This window comes from Globicephala melas, chromosome 18, assembly GCF_963455315.2.
Source record: "Globicephala melas chromosome 18, mGloMel1.2, whole genome shotgun sequence".
Taxonomy (NCBI): Eukaryota; Metazoa; Chordata; class Mammalia; order Artiodactyla; family Delphinidae; genus Globicephala; species Globicephala melas.
In genome coordinates, this window is record NC_083331.1 from 56,302,306 (window position 1) to 56,315,306 (window position 13,001).

Below are 13,001 nucleotides of genomic sequence, written 5' to 3' on the forward strand. Positions count from 1 at the left end.
TATGTAAAGTTGAAATCCCGTTACCATATTCCACTTCTTTAGGCCCTTAACAATATTGAACAATCAAGATTTCTGATTTCTCTCTTCCCTTTTTTCTCTCTACTGTTATCTCGCTACCTCTTTCTCTATTTCCTTAGTGAATTAGAAATCTCAATGAATTTGGAATCTCAGTGTTTTGTAATCCAATATAAAAGATAAAAAACAAAGTCTTAGTTGCCAGACATATTTGAAGATGTATGTACCTATTCATGAGTGAAATTAATATTCACGCATCAATAAATTATAGTCTAAGCTCAGATTTTAAATTTTCTGGCTCCACAATTTGTGAAAACTGAAAAGCACACTTTGCTTTGAAGTGCCAAGAGAATTCAACACCAAACTTAGAGTATAGGATATTAGTCTTATGATAGATCTGAATTCTCAAATATAAGAATTCCACAAACAGAGGATGAACAATAAGATTCAATTAGTAAAAACATCCAGCCTCTCACTATATACCACATCTTAGAGTTATGTGTCATTACACAAACCCATAGTTACACAAACATCCCATTCAGCCACAGAGAATTACTTGTGTCTAATCTGCAGTTTTATTTCCATACACCGTTGCTCACTTTGTATCCCCTTAGTTTTTAAACCAATCCATCCATCTTCTGATCACCTATCTTTCAGCCCCCTTCCTTCCCTTTAAAGATTATCTCAGATGTCATTTTATATACAAACACTTCCTATCCCCATAGTTAATTCCCATTTTTCTCCTTTAGACATTCCAGCTGACTTAAAATTATACATCAATATCATTTATAACATTGTTAATTCTTTAGAGACAGGAACCATGTCTCACATGTCATTTGAATACTGATAACTACCGGAACAATGCCTTGCTCATAGCTATGTTTAAGAAATGTTTATTGACGAGGATTTGAATGATCACATATGGCAGAATATTTTTTCCCCTATTTCCCTCCCTCTTCTTCCTAAGATTTGGCAAAATATTATGGAATATAAAAAGAGACACTCTTTGGCAGAATATTATATGGAAGATGCCATGAAGGATTGAGGATTTGATATCATAAAAGTTTGATTAACTTGTAGATACCATACCCTGAATACACCATCTTAAAGAGTCCATTTTTACTCACCATTCTCCCTCCTTGTGAGCCACTTGAGGATTCAAAACATAGTGAGTACTCTGAGACCATCTCTTACCTTTGTTATAACCTCCCTTCACCTCATTTGACTCACAGAATATGTCCGTGAGGAGTTCAGTTCCTTGGTACCAAAAAGTCTTTCCTACAACAGGAAGGAAAATGGCACCAAAAGTCCAATAGAAAGAATTGTTTTTACTAAATTATGAGAGAAAATGGCCTCACCAGAGGAATGTTAGATTACGCCCACTCACAGAAACATTTTAGAGCTACCTTTGCTTTGACTTGTAGTCTTTGTTCCTTGCTTTATACTTAATTTTACTTCAGTCAAACCGCAAACAATTATAACTCGCTCCAGAGTTATTGCAGTTATGGAAAAGTAATGACTATTTCAAACATGCCATGTCAATCCAGCTTCAAGTTCAGTAAAATCAAATTCATTCTTTACTCTCTCACAATCTGCTGCTTATCACTGATTCAGAAATAAAACATCTATTTTTTTTGTATATTATTTCCATTAGAAAACACAATGCCCTAGGCAAAACACTTCTCTTTGTACTTTGTCAAGCCAGTAGTTATTGACCTCTGTAACAAAAACAAGTACCCTGAGTGAAATAATACCAAGGCCTTAATAACTACTTTAAAATGCTATTGAGCTTTTATAAGGTATGTTAATCACAGAGAGAATATAAACATAATATTGTATATAAGTCAATTAGAAAATAAATTCAATCACACTCCCACAAAGTAAGTCTTCAGCATATACTAATTTCCACTCCTTAATGGAAGTGCTATATATCACAAATAAAATGCTTTTCTTAACAGTAAGTTGATACTGTTCTATAATCATTCTGAAAAATATCAAAATTATATGTACTGATGGATAGATGTATGAATGGATGGATGGATAGATAGGTAGGTAGGTAGGTAGGTAGATACGTAGGTAGGCAGATAGGTGATAGATAGATAGATTGAGGCAAGTATGACCCCAGCATTTGATAATTTTGTATTCTTAAGATTTAAAAATCATAATTAAAAAGTCTTGATTGGTAAGAATTGTTTTATGAGAAATTACATTTGAAGAGTATTAACTGAATATCTTATGCAAAACATGAGACTTGAGTGATTCCTTAAGTCTAGGCTGTACTAGGGGAATCAGCCTGAGAACAAGTGAATGAGGATGACTGAGCTCCCAAGAGCATTGTGGGCTGAAGTAAAGTGTGAGTTAAGTAGTTCCGAGAATTGAGATGAGAAAAAATTAGTGGGACCAGATTTTAGAGGATGTGAAATCCAGGTAGAGTTGTACTTTCTAAGCAGTAAAAAAAATTATATTCATTTGTACTTTGGATGCTTTTCTTTGAATTCAGAATTATTTTAGAACATATGATGATCTAGAATTTAATACTGAGATTTCTTCACAAGAGGATCTTTGTGCAAAAGAATGAAGAGGGATGCCTGAAATACAGTGTCAGACAGATTTAGTCATTTATTTGTGTCCTAGCTTCAGAAAAGCTTATGACATTAAATGGGACATTTTTGGTGCTTCCCCACCCCCTTTTCATGTCTCTACTACTTAGTGTCTATAATATAATGCTGTTTTAATTGCTCAGGAGACCTTATTATGGAAAATTGTCCACAATTTTTTATTCAACAGAGCTGTGTTGTAGTATCTGCATATTTCTAATGACATTCCTTATAGCAAACTTATTGTTGCTTGCAACAATATAAGGAGAATGTAAACTGAAACAACTCTTTGCAAATGTACATCAAAGGTTTAAGAGAATTTGTATTTTCTTATTGATAAATTATTTCTAGTCTGAGAAAATAATCTCATCCACAAATAAATTACAAGGATATGCACTAAAATATAATTTCTAACAAAAACATAACGAAAAGGATCTAAAAGTTGAATAATAGGATATTGGAAACACTGATTATGTTTTATCATTACCATTGGAACACTTAATAGGAAGTCTTTAAAGGCAATGGGGAAAAAAGGTAAGACATAAGAGTCAAATAAAAAGGAAAAAGTACTACTTAAATACACACACTGACACACACACACACACACACACACACACACACACACCCCTAAAAACAAAAACAACAATAATAACTCCTGTGGCAGGACTGCAAGTTGATCATAGTTACTCTGTATGCATTCTCATTATCCTAAATTTATACTTATTCTCTTCTTGTCTGGATAGTTGAACAGAGGACTGTATTTTCTACACTCCCCCCAATTTGTTAGTCTGTAAACAAAACGCTCAGTCTTTCGGTTTTCACCCTCTCTACTGGTCCTCTTTAAGATGATGTCTAGATGTAGGAATGGAAGAAGAGGTTGTGTGACTTTCATGAAATGTGGGAAGGAAGGGGACAGGGTGTCTGCATCATGCCGTGCCCTCCACTGCTAGGCAGTGGTTCATCTCTGGTGCTCCTGGGGCTGAGCAAGGACCACTAGGCACATTGTGGTTTTATCCCTGGGTGTTCAGCATGAATCTGGCTAGCCACATACACGTGGAAGTGAACTCTCCAGAGTTTTACACTGGAAGCACAGTTGAAGAAATCTGCCTTCAATATCCTCTTCTTCAAAAATCCAGACTGGAGGGGCTTCCCGGGTGGCGCAGTGGTTGAGAGTCCGCCTGCCCATGCAGGGGACACGGACTCGTGCCCCGGTACGGGAAGATCCCACATGCCGCGGAGCGGAGCGGCTGGGCCCGTGAGCCATGGCCGCTGAGCCTGCATGTCCGGAGCCTGTGTTCCGTAACGGGAGAGGCCACACAGTGAGAGGCCCGTGTATTGCAAAAAAAAAAAAAAAAAAAAAAAAAAAATCCAGACTGGAAAGGGAAGGATTTACTCCCTTCATCTTCCTGTCTGATTGTATCTTTCTTTAGATAAAATTCAATGAACAATTCTTAAGGCTGTTATTTGATCTATAAGAGAAGAAATAAAGGCATTAAAAAAGTACTTTCTCTTGCCAAAGCTTTCCCTTTATTAACTTGATGTAATGTCTTATTTAGATGTCAAAACCCTAATATTAAGTCTCTTTTTCATTTACATTTTTAATAAATCAATTCTAATTCTCCAGGCAGGAGGACGCCATATTTTGATTAGATAATGTTCCTTCTCTTTGAAAAAGGAAAAATGTTTTTTAACATTTAAACTGTTATGCCAATAACAAATGATCATAAATCAGAGGTGATCTAGGCACTTTCTTTGAATTACATAATTTAATCCTCAAAGAGTCCATTGATCTGGGTGCTATTAGAATCTTCATTTTTATTAGTCTTTCAGGGATTAAATAAGTTCCTTAACATGAATGACAGCTGTTAAGTGACAAAACTCAGCGCTATCTGGCCCTCAAGTGTGAAATTTGAATATATTTCCTAATCAAATTTGACACAAATTAAAAAAATGTGTTTCTAAACTCATACAAACAGCTAAGTGAATCTGGAATCTGATTTAGAAACAAAGAAAGAGTAAATTAGCATGGAGAGTCTGAGAAAAGCTAGGCGAATATACAGAAAATTTAAACACACATACAAACACATACAGAGGAATATAAATTTAAATTGTCTGTATACAAAGCATGATTTTTCCCAACCTTAATAATATTTAGCTATTTGATATTTTTCTCAAAAATTAGAACTTTCCAGAAAAAAGGAAAAATAATGTCAAAACATAAAATACAAAATATAATATAATATACTCCTAGCAAGTGTTCAAGTACACAATGCCATATTGGTAACTGTAGGCACTATGTATGTTATACAGCAGATATACAGAACTTATCCATCTTGTATAACTGTAACTTTACACCCTTTGGACAACAACTCCCCATTTCTCCTCCCTCTCAATCCCTAGTAGCTATCATTCTCTTTTCTGCTTCTGTAAGTTTGACTATTTTAGATGCCTTATAAGAGTGGAATCATACATTCATCTGGGTGCTATTAGAATCATCATTTTTATTAGCCTTTCAGGGATTAAATAAATTCCCCAACGTGACTGTCAGTCATTAAGGGTAAATCATACATATTTGAACTACCGTGACTCACTTATTTCACTTAGTACGCTGTCCTCCAGGTCTATCCATGTTGTAGCAAATGTTAAGATTTCCTTCTTTTTTAAGACAATATTCCGTTATATGTACTTGCCACATTTTCTTTATCTATTCATCTTAGAATGGACGTTTAGATTGTTTCCGTATCTTGGCTCTTTTGAATAAGGCTACAATAAGTATAAGAGTGCAGACAGCTCTTCAAGATTCTGATCTCAGTTATTCTGGACATATAATTAGGAGTGGTACTGCTGGATCATAAGGTAGTTCTATTTTTAATTTTTTTAGTAACCTCCATAATGGTTACACATAGTGGCTACACATACACCATTTTACATCCCCATCAACACTGTACAAGGATCTCAATTTCTCCACATCTTCACCATCACTTATTATCCTTAATTTTTTTTGATAATAGCCATCATAACAGGTGTAGGGTAATATCTCATTGTGGTTTTGATTTGCATTTTCCTGATGATTAGTAACATTCAGTGTCTTTTCATATACCTGTTGGTTATTTGTATGTCTTCTTTGGAAAAATGTGTATTCAAGTTGAAACATCAAATTGTGTACATTAAATACGCATCGTTTTTTTCTATATCAATTGTACCTCAATAAAATTGTAAAAAATGTTTTAAAAAGACTTTAGAAGAATATATTTGTAAATGAAAATGAAAGGAATCCAAATATTTAATTCTGCAGAAAAAAGATTTTGATACTTTGTATTTTTCTCCTTTATTCTTTTTTGAGTTCCCTAATATTTACCAAGAAAAAAATAATATATATTGAAAAGACTTTTCTCAGTCTTTAAAACATTCATTTTTGTTACTATACATTAAATTTCAGTATATACTGTTTGGCACAAATAATTTGTTCATATTTATAATTATTTTAAAGATTTATCAATAAGTAAAAACTATCTGATTCAAAATTTTGATTATCGTTAAGGTTTTAATGTTTTGCCAAATCAGTTTAGAGGAATTCTATTTAAATTTCTCTTCATTGGTAGAACACGAGCTTGTTTGTTTCACCTCAGTCTCACAGAATTTAGTATTGTCTTATACTTTAGCTAAGATAATTATTTGAAATGGTATATTATTATTAATATGAATATATTTCTTTGAAGATGAATATTAGTCAGGTTTAATGTTAAGTTGCATATTAAGGATATTAACTTTTTCTCTGATATCTTATAATGATCTGGTTTTTTCTTCATTGTCTTTTAATTTAGATTTTTAAAATTATATTAACATTTCATGTGTTTTTATAATAAGAAAAAAACTTTAAAAATATCTAAGTTCTATTATAGGACTTGGCAAAGTCACTCTCCCTTAAACAACATTTACTAGCATGTTCATAGCTGTTACCACTTACTTATATCTATTTGAAATTATGTTCATGTAGACTTTCATTGTATAAACCAGAAGGAATAAGATATGCAAGAATAAAACAAATGATGGAAACCCAAAGAGGAGGTCTTTGGATAACTGATATGTCTTTTAGTTATTTTAAATCTTACCAATAGAGAAGCATCCTATTTAAATTCTTTTACTAGTTAAACTTTTGCAATTATTAAAGCATTAATAATTGTTTAAAAATCTTCTTTTCTACATTAAGTCTTTCAGTCCACTAAATTGGTGATAGTATCAAAATATTTTATGAATTCAATTAAAAATTTCAGCTGTAACTTATGTAAATTCTAGTCTAAGTGAAATCCTTAATTTATACTAATTCTAAATCTAAATGAAATTATAGTAACTTTTCTAAGTTCTATAAGACTAAAAATTCTGAATTAGACATCATATTTCTTTTACTCAAATACCCTGCTTCATTATTGTCACTCCACATGACTCATCATTTCTTCCAAAAATATTTTTGAACTCTCCCCCAAAATAATAATGTTGTTAATAAGTGATATTTATTGAATACTTCCTAAATGTAAGAAAATATTTTAAGTATTCTGTCTGCATGAACTAATTTAACCTACATGACAGTATCCTTCTCACAGTCAGAAAATGTGCAGTGAAATCAGAAGACTTCTTGCCTCATTCACCAGGGGTCTCTCTTGGGGCTTTTCACAGGCTTCTAACTTCTTGAAATCTGAGAGAATTCTGGAGGTCAGAAGTCCATCTAGGATGTCAATAGCCTAAATTCAGAGTGTCAACAGTTCTCTTTCCTTTCTGGAGACTAGGAGAGATGCCATTCCCCTGCCTTTTGTAGCCTCTGGCAGACAGCTGCAGTCCCTGGAGGGTAGTCTCCTCCCTCCATCTTTAAAACCAATAGTGCATCTCCCTGAACAGTCTTCTGTGGTCACGACTCCCTCTGATTCTCTTCTTCTGCCTCCCTCTTCCACTTTTAAGACGGCTTGTGGTTACACTGGGCACCCAGTGAGTGAAATAGGTGAGGGAAATTAAGAGGTACAAACTTCCAGTTACAAAACAGATGAGTCACTGGGATGAAATGTACAGCATGGGAAATGTAGTAAATAATATTGCAACATCTTTGTATGAAGACAGATGGTAACTAGACATATTTGGGTGATCATTTTGTCATATATAGTAATATAGAATCATTATGTTGTGCACGAGGAACTAACATAGTGTTGTAGGTTAATTATACTTCAAAAACAAACTCAGAGAAGAGATCGGACTTGTGGTTACCAGAGGCGGGGGCAGGGACAGGGGAAATTGGAGGAAGGTGGTCAAAAGGTACAAAATTCCAGTTATAAGATAAATAAGTACTAAGCATGTAATGTACAACATGATGACTATAATTAACAGTGCTGTATGTTACATATGAAAGTTGTTGAGAGTAAATCCTAAGAGTTTTCATCACAAGAGAAATATTTTTTTAATTTTGTATCTATATGAGATGATGGATGGTCATTAAACTTATTTTGGTGATCATTTCATGATGTGTGTAAGTCAAATCATTATGCTGTATATGTTAACTTAGTGCTGTGTGTCAATTACATCTCAATTAAACTGGAAAGGAAAAAATCTACATGGCAAATTTTATGTGGCACATATAATAATCATTCGCAGTTCCCAGGGGCAGAAACCATGGCTCAGATACAAAACAACTATTTCTTAGTAGCAAAACTAAAAAATGAGAAAGCCGACCCCTAAGTCCAGTCTGAGGTTCAAGGTTTTTTGGGCGTTCAAATGCTTTATAGTGATATAAATTCTCATGCTTTAATATTTTTCCTTTTTCCATCCTATTGGCTATTCTACATGTTAGGGGTTTCAGACAGAGGCAGGAAATCTGACAGACAGGAATCAATATTCTGAACATGAAAGCTTTTCATGTCTTTTGAATTTGATGTTGCATGTGTTTTCCATTCTCTCTCTTCTTCTGTCCTGGGTCTCCAGAAATTTGTCTTTCTCTTGCCCTATTTGACTGACAGGCAGAACCAAATTTGTGAAAGCTGTTCAGGTAAGCAGACATACAAACTAGTAACAAGAAAGTGTCATGACTAGACTTACATCAGAAATGATAGGAGATGCTGACAAAAATTGTTTAGAAGCAGTCATTTGTGCCTGATGGTAGTAAAAAATGTTGAGAAAGAAACAGTTCAGTAATCAAAATGCTGATATTTTTCTGACTGGACAGACTAAAGAGTGCAGTGATGAATCTCATATTAATCTTTCTTTTTACATAGATCTATAAAAAAGTAGCTTCATTTGAATACAAATGTCCAGCTCAATAAGGAGAGAAAGGTGTAATATTAAGTATCAAGTCAAGAAATAATGGTTCCTAATTTGGAATTAGAATTTAATTTTAAATATGATAATAAAACTTAATAACTTTTGGCCATGTGATCCAGCAATCCCACTTCTGGGCATATATACAGACAAAACTATAATTTGAAAAGATGCATGCACCCCAATGTTCATAGTAGCACTATTTATAATAGCCAAGACATGGAAATAATCTAAATGTCCATTGAAAGACAAATGGATAAAGAAGATGTGGTATATATACACATATATATATACACCGCATACCTCTATTATGTTGTCCAATCTCAAATTAGGAAACAAAATATCATATGTGTGTATATATATATATATATATACACACATGCACACACACACACACAGTGGAATATTATTCAGCCATAAAAAGAATGAAATAATGTCACTTGAAGCAACATGGGGGGTCCTAGAGATCATCATACTAAGCGAAATAAGTCAGAAAGAGAAAGACAAACCCCATATGATATCACTTATATGTTGAATCTAAAATACAACAAATTAACATATCTACAAAACAGAAACAGACTCACAGATATAGAGAACAGACTTATGGTTGCCAAAGGGGAGGGGGGTTGGGAGAGGGAAGGATTGGGAGTTTGGGATTAGCAGATGCAAACTATTATATATAGAATGGATAAACAACAGGTCCTACTGTATAGCACAGGGAACTATATTCAATATCCTGTGATAAACCATAATGGAAAAGAATATGGAAAAGAATACATATATATATATATATATAACTGAATCACTTTGCTGTACAGCAGAAATTAATACATTGTAAATCAGCTATATTTTAATAAAATTTTTAAAAACTTAATAACTTTTAAGTTATTATATTAAGGTTCAAAATTTTATTATTCAAAATGGCCTAAAGTTCCATTTGCTCTTAAACTGTTTTGACATGAGTTGATACGTTTTGTCTCTGTACTTTAGGGTATCTTTGAATCACCATGCTCAAAGAGCTAGTGTCTACTGTTCTTCCTATTTATCATTTATAAAATGGGGTTCTTATTATAATAACGCCTAACATATATGTTCTTAAGAGAATTAATTAATGGTTATAAGGGAGTTAGAGCAACATGTGACACACAGTAAACACAAGATGAACATTAGATACTATCTTCATTATTATTGCTATTTTATTGCATGCAGAACAATACAGTATGGCCATCCAAGAGATCATCTGTGCTCTTGGATCTATGAACTTTTAGGAGGCAAGGGAAATAGGGAAAAGATACAAAGCAGTGAGGACAACGTTTGTTCCCATAGCAATGGTTGTCAACATATTAAACTTAACTCTGAAGAGTTTGGGGCAGAAAAATGTTTTTGGAAATTTTAGCTACCTCTATCATGTTGCCCAATCTCAAATTAAGAAACAAAATATCATTTAAAAGCCATGTGCTTCCATTTAGCCTTCAAACAGGAATGACATTTAAATTACCCCCAGAGGAATAAAAGCATACATTGTTGAAAAACAAACAAATCACAACAATCAAAAGCAAAACAAAACAGAAATCCAAAAAAGCTAACATGCTCAAAAACCTTTCTTGTTCACAACCTACAGTCCATATGCTTAAGTCTATTGTGTCTTGATCTAAGAAGAGATGCAGAACAGATGGTATGTTTGTAATAAACTTAGTTAAGCCAATCTTCTGTTAAGAGAGATTGCTGCTGCCTGTATTCCTGATTTATTCTACCCAATTTTAATGTGAATCTTAAACAGCAAGTGTGACAATTGGAGCAATTAAATATTTATGGTACTCTAAATCTTGATGACCATTTATGAATTTAGTTACTATATTAAAAATAGATCTGTTTTCAATGTTGGTTTTTTATTATTTATTTATTTATTTTTGGCTGTGTTGTGTCTTCTTGCTGTGCGCAGGCTTTCTCGGGGCCTGGGGGGCTAATCTCGTTACCATACTTCTCATTGCACTGGCTTCTCTTGTTGCGGAGCACGGGCCCTAGAGCACGCGGGCTTCAGTAGTTGTGGCGTGCAGGCTCAGCAGCTCCGCGGTATGTGGGAACTTCCCGGACCAGGGCTCGCACCCGTGTCCCCTGCATTGGCAAGCGGATTCTTAACCACTGCGCCACCAGGGAAGTCCCTCTATGTTGATTTTTAAATCCAGTATATCTAAAGTTTTTCCTCTAGATAAACCCCAAAGCTCTCAGGTGCTGAAAATGGGAACTTCCATATGCCCCAGAGGTCCATGGCTAAGACACATATATTTTTATAGGCTACATCTTTGTTTTTAAAAATAGTCATTCTATCCTGAGTTCATGTTTGTGGCACTTTGACTCACTATATGTCAGCTACTTGAGAAATCTGTTTTTCCAAAAATATCAGCTATACAGAATATATTTATATATGATTATATATATGATTCCTGTAAGATCACAATATCAACACTTCCATATTGCAGTTTTTGGTAAATACAATCTACATAGGGGTAACATTCTCCAAACTCATCCAAAACTTTGATAAGAGAAATAGTGCCCTTGACAGATTGTTATCATTATTACCACCTGTTAGTGGCAGACTCAACTAATTATTGAGTAGGAAGGACTTAGATCAGCAGTCCCCAACCTTTTTGGCACCAGGGACCGGTTTCATGGAAGACAATTTTTCCACAGCTTGGGGGGCAGTGGTTCAGGCAGTAATGCCAGCAGTGGGGGAGATGGTTCAGGCAGTAACGCAGATGATGGGGAGCGACAGATGAATCTTTGCTTGCCTGCTCACCGCTCACATCCTGCTGTGTGGCCTAGTTCCTAACAGGCTGCGGGCCATCACCGGTCTGCGGCCCGGGGGTTGGGGACCCCTGACTTAGGTGATATATTTTCTTTCGTCATGTGATATTTTGTACTGAGCAGCACTGAAAACCAAAGAATTTTGTTATCATTTAGGAATATGTTCAAATCTTGGAGTATCCATTTATTAGTAATTCTATGCTTTTGGAAAACTTTATGATTGTCACTTTTTTCATAATTAGTGATATAATACCAACTGTATCATGGGTTTATTTTTAAAAATTAATGGAGTTATTACATAAAAATTCTGGCATATGTCATCAATAAAATTAAAGCATATTAGCTCCTCCATTTTCTATTTTTCTTTTAAGTACTTCATGATACATCCCTTCCTAAGATTTATATTCACTTCATTTTCTATTTTCCAAATGCACTAAGTCATATCAGGACAAAAAGAAGAGTTAATTTTATCTGTAGAATATTCTCTATGAAAGTTCCCAGTAATCCATTATACTGTTCAGAATTTTATCCAAAAAAATTAATTATATAATTTTAATTAATTTTATCTAAAACTATTAGAATGTAAAATTAAAACTCCAAAGAATAATTTTAGAAATGTATATAATTAATTTTTCATTGCATTTTTTAAATAATTATTTTAAGACAAAAGTCTGCAAACTTTTTTCTGTAGGGAACCAGTTTGTCTTCGTGGATCATATGCAACTGTTTCACTATTACGAAACTTTGCCATTATAGCATGAAAGTAGCCATAGACGACACACAAATGAATGGTGCAGCTGTGTTCTAAAGAAACCTTATTTTAAAAAGGTGCTAAAACAACGAGTTACTACGATACATCTATTATAATGGTACAAAGAAAAAATTTTTTAAACTTACAATACCGAATGTTACTTTTGAAAAGCAACTGAAACTCATTCATAACTAATGGTACAGCCAGTTGGGAAAACAGTTTTGCAGATTCTTAAAGAGCTAAACATACTCTTAACATACATTCCAGTAATCATTCTCTTAGATATTTACCTAATTGATTTGAAAACTTATATCCATCTGCGTGTAAATTTTTATAGCAGCTTTATTCATAATTGTCCCAAACTGGAAGCAACCACGAATTCCTTCAATAGATAGATGGATGAACAATGTATGATATATCTATATATGGAATATTATTGAAGACTAAAGTGAGCTATTCAGCCATGAAAGAAAGTGGGAGAATCATAAATCCATATTTCTAAGTGAATGAAGCCAGTCAAAAAAGCTATGTACTGT